Source organism: Cebus imitator, unplaced genomic scaffold (genome assembly GCF_001604975.1).
Source record: "Cebus imitator isolate Cc_AM_T3 unplaced genomic scaffold, Cebus_imitator-1.0 Scaffold152, whole genome shotgun sequence".
In the NCBI taxonomy this organism is placed as follows: Eukaryota; Metazoa; Chordata; class Mammalia; order Primates; family Cebidae; genus Cebus; species Cebus imitator.
In genome coordinates this window covers 1,163,572-1,175,422 of record NW_016107467.1, presented here as the reverse complement: position 1 = coordinate 1,175,422, position 11,851 = coordinate 1,163,572, and positions in this window count along the sequence as shown.

Below are 11,851 nucleotides of genomic sequence, written 5' to 3'. Positions count from 1 at the left end.
AAAAAAAAAAAAAAACAAACCTGTTGGAAATCATGTTCTCAGAGGGAATAATCACTTTTCGTGCTACCCACTTCACCTCACTTCTGCTCCAAGACTGAGTGTCAGTAGGCAAAAGAATCTCCCTGGGAAGATTGTTCAAAATACAGATTGTTTTCATGCATGGTGGCTCATGCCTGTAATCTGAATACTTTGGGAGGCTGAGGCAGGCAGATCACTTGAGCTCAGGAGTTCGAGACCGGCATGGACAACATGGCAAAATCCCATCTCTACTAAAAATACAAAAAGCTAGCTAGACATGGTGGCATGTGCCTGAGGTCTCAGTTACTCTGGAGGCTGAGGTGGGAGGATTGCTTGAGCCTGGGAGGCAGAGGTTGCAGTGAGCTAAGATCACATCACATCACTGCATCCAGCCTAGGAGACACAGCCAGACCCTATCTAAAAAAACCAAAAACCAAAAAACAAAAACAGACTGCTGGGCTTTCCTGTGATTCTAATTCAAAAGTTTTGGAGTTTGGTCCAGAGACCTGCATTTTTTACAAGCATCCTAGGTATCCTACTTCCTTTTGATCTCCCTGTACAATTTAGCTTGCAGCATTTCCCAAGTTTTCTTTATGGTAAGAATCCCATGAACCCTTCTACAAATAAACGAATAAATAAAACATGATATATCCATACAATGGAATATTATTCAGTCGTAAAAAGGAATGAAGAATTGATATACAGGACAATGGTAGATGAACTTTGAAAACATGCTAACTAAAATAAGCCAGACACAAGAGGCCACATATCAAATGATTCCATTTACATGAAATATCCTGAGTCGGCAAATCGATAGAGACAGAAATTAAAGCAGTGGTTGTCAAGGGCTTGGAGGGAGAGAGGAGTGGGGAATGACTGCTAATGGGTATGGGTTTCTTTATGGGGTGATGAAATATTCTCAGATTGTGGTGGTAGTTGCACAACTTTATGAATATACTAAAAGCCACTGAATTGTATAAGAGAGTGAATTATATGGTATGTGAATTATACTTTAATTTTTTAAAAAGAGAAGAAAAAAAAGAATGACCTGGGCAATTGTTTAGAAAAACAGATTCCCAGGGCCCACGGAAGCCCACTGATTTACCACTTCCAGTGGAGGAATACAAAAATATGTTTTTTAATATCCACCCCGCCAGCAGTGAATCAAAAGGGAGGTTTGGTACACGGAAGGCCTGATCCATCTTTCTGCATGAACCCTTCAGTCCCGCCAGTGCCCACTGATGGATGAATGGACTTTTAAAATGTGATATATACGCATGTCTTAGTCCATTTTGTGCTGCTGTAACGGAATGTCACAGACTGGGCAATGTACAAAGACATTTATTTCTCACAGTTGTGGAAGCTGGGGAGTTTAAGATCAAGGTGCCAACAGGCTTGGTGTCTGGTAAGAGCTTTGTCTCCACTTCCAAGATGACACCTTGAACGCTGCACCCTCTGGAAGAAAGGAACACTTCCTTACATGGCAGAAAAGCAGAAGAGCACAGAGAACCCACTCCCCAAAGCCCTTTTTAAAAGATACTAAACCCACCCATAAGGGTGGAGGCCTCATAGCATAATCACCTCTTCAGGGTCCTACTTCTTCATACTGTTACAAGGGCAATCACATTTCAATGTGATTTTTGGAGAGGACAAACAACCAAACCACAGCAACATACAATGAGCTATTATTCAGTCTTAAAGAGGAAGGAAATTTGGTTGCAGGCTACCACATGGATGAACCTTGGGGACATTATGCTGAATGAAAAACCCAGACACAAAAAGACAAGGACTGTATGTTTTATGTATATGAGGTACCTACTGTAGTCAAATTCGTAGACACAGAGAGTAGAATGGTGGTTGCCAGAGGCTGGAGGGAAGCAGAAATGACGGTTGTTGTTTAATGAGTACAGTTGTAGTTTTTCAAGATGAAAATTCTGGGAGTCAGTTGCACAACAGTGTGAATATATTTAACACTACAAAAGTGCACACTTAAAAATGGTAAATATAGTTTTATTTATTTATTTATTTATTTTTGAGATGGAATCGTACTCTGCCACCCAGGCTGGAGTGCGGGGGCGCGATCTCGGCTCACTGCAGCCCCTCCCTGACAGGTCAAGCAATTCTCCTGCCTTAGCCTCCTGAAAAACCATGATTACAGGTATGTGCCACCACGCCTGGCTAATTTTTGTATTTTTAGTAGAAACAGGGTTTCACTGTGTTGGTCAGGCTGGTCTCAAACTCCTGACCTCAGGTGATCTGCCTGCCTTGGCCTCCCAAAGTGCTGGGATTACAGGTGCGAGCCACCACACCGGGCCCAAAAAAGGACAGTTTTTTTTAAAAAAAAAAAAGACTGTGGCTAGTATCACATGACACTGGAAAAAAGGAAAAACAAAACAAAACAAAACTGTGGCTTCCATCTCCAGCTCCCTCACTCTGTCTTGCTGTGCTTACTCTGTTGTTCACCGGCTCTTTCAGATCACCAGCTGTCATGTTGGGGGGGACACTAGGGCAGCCTGTGGAGGAACCCACAAAGTGAAGAGTCTGCCAATAATCAGAAGGGTGAACTTGGACATGTATCTTCCCAGGCCTGCCAACATGTGAATAGGCTGGCAAGTGGATCTTTGACACCCTATGTTGAGCCCTCCGATGAAACTGCAGCCCTGAGAACAGCCTGATGCAACCTCATGAGATACCTCAGAGCAGAGGTCCCCAACCTTTTTGGCACCAGGGACCGGTTTTGTGGAAGGCAATTTTCCACGGACCGGGGTTGCGGGGTGGAGATCGTTTTGGAATGAAACTGTTCCACCTTGGGTCGTTGGGCATTAGCGTCTCATAAGGAACACACAACCCTCTTGATGCTCCTATGAGAATTTAATGCTGCTGCTGATCTGACAGGTGAAGCTCAGGCAGTAATGCTCACTCGCCTACCGCTCACCTCCTGCTGTGTGGCCTGATCCTAACAGGCCTTAGATCCATACCAGTCTATGACCTGGGGATTGGGAAATCCTGTCTTGCGTACAGGCACCCAGCTGAGCTGTGGTAGATTCTCAACACAGGGAAGCTGCAGAATAATGAAGATTCATTGTTGTTGTTTTTTTTTTTGTTTTGTTTTGTTTTTTGAGACGGAGTTTCGCTCTTGTTACCCAGGCTGGAGTGCAATGGCGTGATCTTGGCTCACCGCAACCTCCGCCTCCTGGGTTCAGGCAATTCTCCTGCCTCAGCCTCCTGAGTAGCTGGGATTACAGGCACGTGCCACCATGCCCAGCTAATTTTTTTGTAGTTTTAGTAGAGACTGGGTTTCACCATGTTGACCAGGATGGTCTCGATCTCTTGACCTCGTGATCCACCCGCCTCGGCCTCCCAAAGTGCTGGGATTACAGGCGTGAGCCACCGTGCCCGGCCGAAGATTCATTGTTTTAAGCCACTAAGTTTTGGAGTAATTTGTTATGCAGCAATAGGGAACTAATACACTATCAAATGCATTTTGCTCAGATTGCAAGGCAGACCCTACGTGGGTTTTAGCTGCAACCCTGTTTTTCAGGATATAAATGTATATGTATTGTGGTAGGCCAAATAATGAGCCTCCCAAAATATCCACATTCCTAATTTCCTGGAACATATTGTGGGTGTGTTACACCACCAGACAAAAGGGACTTTGCAGATGTAATTAAGGTTACAAGCTTTAAAATACATTATCTTAGATGAGCTGAGTGGGTTCAATCTAATTACCTGAGCCCTTAAAAACAGAACTTTGGCTGGAGGCAGGAGAGATTTGCTAGAAGTGGAAGATGGAGAGTTTCAAAGTGTGAGAGGACCTCACTGATGCTGGAAAAGGCAACATGTGAAGCATGAAAATGAAGATGGGGAGCCTCTAGGAGCCAAGACCTGACCCTGGCTGACAGCCAGCAGGAAGGTGGGGACCCGGGCTCTGTGACTCTCAGGAACTGAAACAGCAATCTGAAAAAGCTTGAAAGCAATTCAGTGCTGGAGTCTCCAGAAAGGAAGGCGGCCCTGCTAACACCTTGATTTTGGTCCTGTGACAGCCAGGGAAGAAAAATCAGTAGCGCCAACTGGGACTTCAGACCTACAGAGGTCTAAGATGAATAAATATGTGTTACTTTCAGTTCACTAAGTTTGGGGTAATTTGTTATGGCAGCAATAGAAAACATATCTATATATATGATATTTATTGCTTTTCAGTACTTTCCTACCAAGTATCATTGCTATGCAGATGTTGCACAATGCTGTTTATCATTTTCCACTTATTCTGCTGAAGCAATCATTCACTCTCTTCACGTCTCTGTGTGCTGCAGGCTTGAGTGTTCCATGCATTGTTTTTAAGGCTCTCTTGGAAAGACACTCCTTCTTTGGGAGCCTGGCGTCTGGCTGGAGAAAGACGGAATGCCTGTTGGTTGTTTCTGAGGCTAGTAATCAATACTTACCATTAGAATGACAACTCTATGCATCACTAAACTTTGACCTTTGTGCCCCGGAGCAGTCCCAAGATGCCAATTGATGTATGGGCAATATACATATTCCATGAACACAATACCCCTTTCATAGACTTTCCTGAATTAAGTTTTAGAGGTGCTGGCAATGGTAAAATAACGTTGAGAATGTACGAGCAAGCTCAGGATATTTAGAAAGAGTGCTTGGATTACAGTAACTGTGTTGATGATTTTTAAAAAGATCTTTTGGATGGATGCTGCATTTGGAATGCTGATGAACATTCCCTGTCTTTGGCATAACTGGGTGATGTTGGCATCAAGTGTCCCTTAAGCCAGCCTTGAAAACAAGCACATGCCTATAGGTCTAAGACCTGAAAGCAAGCAGGCTATACCCCACCACCCCCGAAATCAGAAAGCAGGCCTCAAAGAACCTTAATTGCACTTCTCCTTTATCTACAACTTTGAGGATTTTATTTCCCCAAAAGTATGTATGTTTCAGGGAACTCTTCATAATGGCCTATCATCATACAACACTGTGGTGTTCCCAGTAAAAGGTGTTGATACTTCTGTTTTCCTTGATCTCTTCAAATGGAAGCAATTGCTGGGTTTTAGCTGCAACAGCTGTTTGGATTTAAACCAAACGGTTAATTTAAGCAGGCTTTCAAGAGGCAGTTATTTTGATTAAAGGGACCATATATGAATGGCCTTTGGCAGTTTCTTATATCTAATCAGTGAGGTACACACACTTCAACCCTTGTATGAAACCGGTGGTCGTGGATAGCTCAAGTCAAAAAGGTTTTATCAGAAGAGAAGATGCATGGAGTCCCATTAAAGAAAGGATAGCCGAGCCTCATAGGCGCTGAAAAGCCATTAGGAACCAAAGAAGGCTACTCCTTCCATCTCTTTCTTTCTCTTTGTAGCTAATTAGCCTCTCATCATTGCTTTCCCCTGGAATTCACTGCTTCTTAATGTCCAGGGCTGAAAAATCCATCAGGTCTGATTTTATATCGCTTTCAACTCTGTGGAACTGATTCCACAGACTAACCTCATTCTGAGTCTTATTTATTTATTTATTTATTTGATGGAGCCTCGCTCTGCTGCCCAGGTTGAGTGCTGTGCGATCTTGGCTCACTGCCACCTCTGCCTCCCAGGTTCAGGTGATTCTCCTACCTCAGCCTTGCAAGTAACTCCACCATGCCTGGCCTAAGTCTGAATTCAAATTCACCCAATTTTAAATTCCCAGGAGAGAATCCGATTGGCTTAGTGTGATGTGGTGTACAATGAGTCATACCCAGGATGAGTCAGGGGTCTTACGACACGGTGGGAGCTGGCTCTTCCAAGTGACATGAGGCAGGGAGGAGATGACAGGATGCCTCCAGAATATTTCCTTAACTGGTAATAGCGGATGCCTCTTTGCTACTTCTTTTTTTACCTATCTGCAAACCTGTTAAAGGACATTGTTTTCATCTTTATCTTCACTACCAAACTTAGCTCAGTGCCTCAGCCAGAGAAGATGCTCAATAAATTAAAAAAAATATATATATATATACAGGTATTGATCGACTTACCACCTATGCAACTTACGACCATTCGACTTTACGACCACAATCGCTAGCCACGACTGCTCTGCGTCTGGCAGCTCAAACGTTGCCCAGCTGGGTGTACGACAGCGCGGACCAGCTTCTGGCAGCACTACCATCTCCGCGTGCATATAGCCTACTCAACTTACGACCAAATCGTGTTACCACCGGTCCGCGGTCCCGACCGTGGTCGTAAGTCAAGGACTAGCTGTATATAAAGGCGATCATGCCTTTTTCCAATCATACATATTTTTCTTTTTTTTGAGACACGGTCTCGCTCTGTCACCCAGGCTGGAGTGCCATGGTGTGATCTCGGCTCACTACAGCCTCGACCTCCAGGGCTCAAGTGATCCTCCTGCTTCAGCCTCCCTAGTAGCTTGGACTACAGGTGCACGCCATCACACCTGGCTAATTTTTTTTTTTTTCATAGAGACAGGGTTTCACCATGTTGTACAGGCTGGTCTCAAACTCCTGGACTACAGTGATCTGCCCACCTCAGCCTCCCAAAGTGCTGGGATTACAGGTGTGAACCACAACACCCAGCCCAATCCTACATGCTTCTAATAGTGCTAATCATAATCCAACTTGGTAGTGACACCAAAAAAATAGAAGGGGGGTCATATATTCTGATCACTCCTTAGTTCTTTCTTCAAGCTCTGCCTGGGTTAATAATGGCTATTATTTACTGCTCATTTTCCAGGGGGCAAGCATTGCATAAAGTGCTTTATACATTATTACCCCATTTATCCACTACCATAATCCTAGGAAACTGGAGGTCAAAGAAGTGAGCTTAACTGGCTTAACTACACCCAGTTCCAGTGTACTGTGGCCAACTGTAAGCCTAAATCGTAGCTCAGTCCTCTTAAGCGCTGTGTTGTCTTTCCTCCAGTGCTGTGAGCTGCGAATGAGGCTGAGAGATGAGGCTAAGAGGAGAGGTGCTGGCTGGGTCAGTGCCAATTTTGTGGAACTAAACAAAATTGTTCCGTTCTAACAGTTTTTGAAAGCATTTTGAACATGGCCTTTGTCCTTCCATGGTTCTGAGGATTTCCTACAACTCCTCTTAATTGAATCTTTCCAGGCTGAGCTGCAGGATTTGAGTAATTCAACAACAACAAAATTCTCAGAATGTCCCTCCTTTTCCTTTTAGCTGAGAGAGAATATGTCCCCCATCTCTCTGCTCTTAACCACTGAAAAACAGTCTGGAAATCTGAGTCAAGACCTGGGTCAAACCTGCCATTTTTTACTGTACCTTGCACAGGGAGGGCCGAATCCAGTCTTGCCTCCACTCACCAAGTCATGTACTCTGGCACAAGGCTCTGCCACCCAGAGGAAGAGATACTGTGTTTTAATTCACATCCTAAGCCACCCTGTGGGTGCCTTGTGGGCTAGGGGCAGCCTTGGATGGATATACCATTGTTTCAGATATCCCCTGCTCTAGATTTTGATTATGACTTGTGATCATTCTATTTCTGGATAATATCTCTAATCTCTATTTTAGCAAGAGGAATCCAAATTCTGGAAGTCATTCTGGGGGAAGAGGGGCTGACATTGGTACCTAGAACTGGGTTTCTGCATGTTCATGGGAGGGTTTTCTTCTTGTCACTCCTGGCTTGTCTCCCACACACCCCTAGCCCCATCCACAGAGGGCAATCTGAGCAGCCTTGGGAATGGTGGGGAAAGAAACTGGAACTTGGTTTAGTAAAACAACTCAGTGAAGACACCTACTAAGGAAGGCCAATGTTATTCCCGAAAAAGCCTGGCTTGTCTTAGAGTTGGGTTTTTTTTTTTCTTTTTTGAGACAGAGTCTAACTCTGTTGCCCAGGCTGGAAGTGCAGTGGCATGATCTGGCTCACCACAGCCTCTGCCTCCCAGGTTCAAGCGATTCTTCTGCCTCAGCCTCCTGAGTAGCTGGTACTACAGGGGCGCCACCACTCCCAGCTAATTTTTATATTTTTAGTAGATACAGGGTTTCACTATATTGGTCAAGCTGGTCTCAAACTCTTGACCTTGTGATCCACCAGCCTGGGCCTCCCAAATTGCCGAGATTACAGGGGTGAGCCACTGCGCCCGGCCTTTTTTTTTTTTTTTTTGAGGCGGAGCCTTGCTCTGTAGCCCAGGCTGGAGTGCAGTGGCACCATCTTGGCTCACTACAACCTCTGACTCCTGGGTTCAAGCAATTTTCTTTCCTGCCTTAGCCTCCCAAGTAGCTGAGACTACAGGTGTGTGTCACCATGCCTGGCTAATTTGTGTATTTTTATTGGAGATGGGGTTTCACCATATCAGCCAGGCTGGTCAATATCCTGACCTCAGTGATACACCCACCTCAGCCTCCCAAAGTGCTGGGATTACAGGCATAAGACCCCACGCCTGGCTGTCTTCGATTTCTTTCTAAGGAAGGTGAAAATCCTCTATCCAATCCAAAAGACACTATGGGCACAGCTAAGGTGTTACACAGTGTTTTGTTTCTAGGTACTGTTAAAATGCCCTTCCAACATGCTGCCATGATTTTAATTATGTATATGTGTTCATCCTGAAATATATACATTTTGGAATATATGTGGAACAGAATTCAGATTTTAAAGAGACAGAAAGACTATGAATTTTAAGATTTCCTTCCTCCTGCCCCAGGTGTTCATTTGATACCTAGACATATTTATGGATGGCAGTACCTAGAGAGTACCTAGGCAGTAAAATGGAGGAGTTAAAAATGATCAGTCTGGGCCGGGTGCAGTGGCTCACGCCTGTAATCCCAGCACTTTGGGAGGCCGAGGCAGGTGGATCGCAAGGTCAAGAGATGGAGACCATCCTGGCCAACGTGGTGAAACCCCGTCTCTACTAAAAATACAAAAATTAGCTGGGTGTAGTGTCGCGCTCCTGTAGTCCCGCTACTCGGGAGGCTGAGGGAGAAGAATCACTTGAACCCGGGAGGTGGAGGTTGCAGTGAACTGAGATCATGCCACTGCACTCCAACCTGGTGAAAGAGTGACACGCTCTCAAAAAAAAAAAAAAAAAAAAATCAGACTAGAGAGACAGATCTGGGTGGATTCAGATCTCATCTCTGCCACTCACTAGCTGTGCTACCTTAAATTCATTAAACACTCTAAGCCTCATTTTCCTCAATGAAGATGGTAAAAGCTTCTTTTTCATAACTTCACTGTGAGGTTCAGTGAGCTGATGCATGAAGAATAGAACGCTTAGCATAGAGTCAAGAACATAACACCCAGAAATGCCAGCTCTTCTTCTCAGGAATCCAGATGCAAACCTAAACTCTGGTTGGAAACGATCAACATCCGAGACAGTATTTATACTCTTTTGTTGGAGGCCCCCTGTTTCCTCAGTGTGAATCCCCTCAGAACTTGTTCACTGTCCCCAAAATCTCATCTGTGTGGCTGCTCGAACCAAGGAGAACCCCTGGTTGCCATGGCATGCATTTATCCTGTGAGCATGCTTAATGATCTCGTTCTCCAGGTCCCTGGAGTACAGTGTAACACTAGTGAGCTTGTTAACAAGAGTGCCAAGCTGGTAAGAATGGGCTGCCCCATGTATTTGCCTTAGTTACAAAGTTGTGTGGGAAAATGAAATTGCTGAAAACTCAGGACACTCCTAGAGAATGCTCATGGCAGCAGATTTTCCATTCTCACATGCAATTGCTTCCACCTCTAAGGTATAACAAAACCTTCTAGAGATTTCTTTTTACATAAGGAGGTAGTAGAATGTAGTCAGTATATGTGCTGAGGTAGGGCTGAAACAGCACTGGGTTGGATGCTGCTAGCTGAGAAACTGGACAAATTATTGGACCTCCGTACACCTCAGTTTTCTCCTCTGTAAAATGGAAATATTAATAGCATCCATCTCACTTGTGTTTTGAGGATTAATTGAGATAAAGGCTATAGGCTGGGTGTGGTGGCTTACTCCGGTAATCCCAGCTCTTTGGGAGTTTGAGGTGGGAGGATCACCTGAGGTCAGGAGTTCAAGACTAGCCTGGCCAACATGGTGAAACCCTGTCTCTATTTAAAAAAAAAAAGAGAGAGAGAGAGATAAAGACTATAAAGTGCCTGGCACATAGTAAGCAATTAGTAAGTGCACTTATCATCAGCACCAACTTCATGATCACTACCTAGCTCGGGGTATTGCTGGGTGTAGAATATAAGCTCTGCAAAGCAATCAGCTTTCTGCCCAACATGGGAATGCTATTAATGGTGGAGATTAGAATGTTTTCTGCTGTGAATATCAACTACAGAAGCGAATTATTCTTCTCGAAGCTCTCCAAGGGCTTGCCACACTCTGTAAGGCCTCTGGTTTGCTCTCTGCAGCTTGCCCTCACCCTATGAAAGGATGATTTCCTGCAGCAGACACCATTGGTGACCACCCCCACTGCAAGTCCCCCTTGTTCCTTGTAAACAGAACATGAATTTTGCTTAGGCAGCCACGTGCCTAGCCTCAGGGTAAAAAAGCCTGATTAATGCAAGCCATTTATGGTAGCCTCATTTGGCTTTACCTTAGTTGGTCTAGGCGAGGGCAATCGAATGCATTCTGGCCAATGAGACATAAGGGAAACTGTCATCATAAAAGGAGAGAGGAGTGTGAGGTGAGCCTCATTTTGGTCCCTGCCCTCTTCCTCCCTGCTTTAGCAATTGTCATGGGATGCTTGGAGCTGCAAGCTGCTATTTTGGGACCATGAGGGAGATACAAGCATGAGGACAAAAGCCAACACTGTGAAGATGGCAGAGCAGAAAAATAGGAAGAGTCTAGATTCTCAATTACATTGCTAAGCTGCCAAATCAACTTGGAGGCTGCTGGTCTCCAGACCTCTTTCTTAGTATACAATAACATTCTTATGATTTGGGCTACTGTTAGAAATCTGGTTTTCTGCTAATTAATCAGTATAGTCTTTTCTGTTTGCCAAGACTGGAAAATGACTGCCATTCAAATTCTGCTGAGATATAAAGATATTCTGTTCTTATTTTCTTCCTCCACATTTGGACAGTCAAGTGTCTTCAGATAAAGTCCACCCTCACTATTAAAGTGAAACTGTTGTTGAAAAGGTCATCAATGACCTCTTGATTGACGTGTCCAGCAGCTCCATCTGATTTCGCATTCTGCTGAATCTCTGTTCCATTGGACAGCTTGACCATGTTCTCATTCCTAAAGTGAATCCTTTCCTTGGCGGGCCTCACTGCTCTTTCTTTCTAATTCTCTGGCCCCTTCTGCGGTCCCTTCTTTCTGCCTCCTCACCTACCTATGAGCCCCGACATTCTGCCCCTTGCCTTCCCTTCTCTCACTCAGTGCTTTCCTGGCATGTTGCCTTCTCCTCTAAGACTCTGGTTACCAACTGTGGGTGCTATCGACGGTCTCATTCATATTTCCCAGGCAGATCTTTTTGCAGCACCAGATGTGAGCAGAACATGCCCAACTGGATGTCCTCATAGGACTGTCAACACCGCATTTCCTAAACTGAACTGTGTCCCTTTACAAATTACTTCTCTATAACACACTGCACCACTCATACTAGCCCACAGCTAGAAATCCCAGAGTCATCCTAAGCAATTCCTTCTCTTCCAACATCCAATTAATCACCAAGTATAAAAATTTCTCTATTCTCAGGAGTCTATTGCAGCTTCCCCACGTTCACTGCAGCAGCCTCCATTTATCATTTCTATAGTGCACAAGGCTTCACCGGCCTCCAATCTCTTCCCCTCTCCAATCATCTGCTTTGCTGGTAGAGTGGGTTTTCTAAAAGCAAATTGAATTATCTCACTGGCTTAAAAAATGTCCAAGAGGGTATGTGTGTGTGAGGGGTATGGT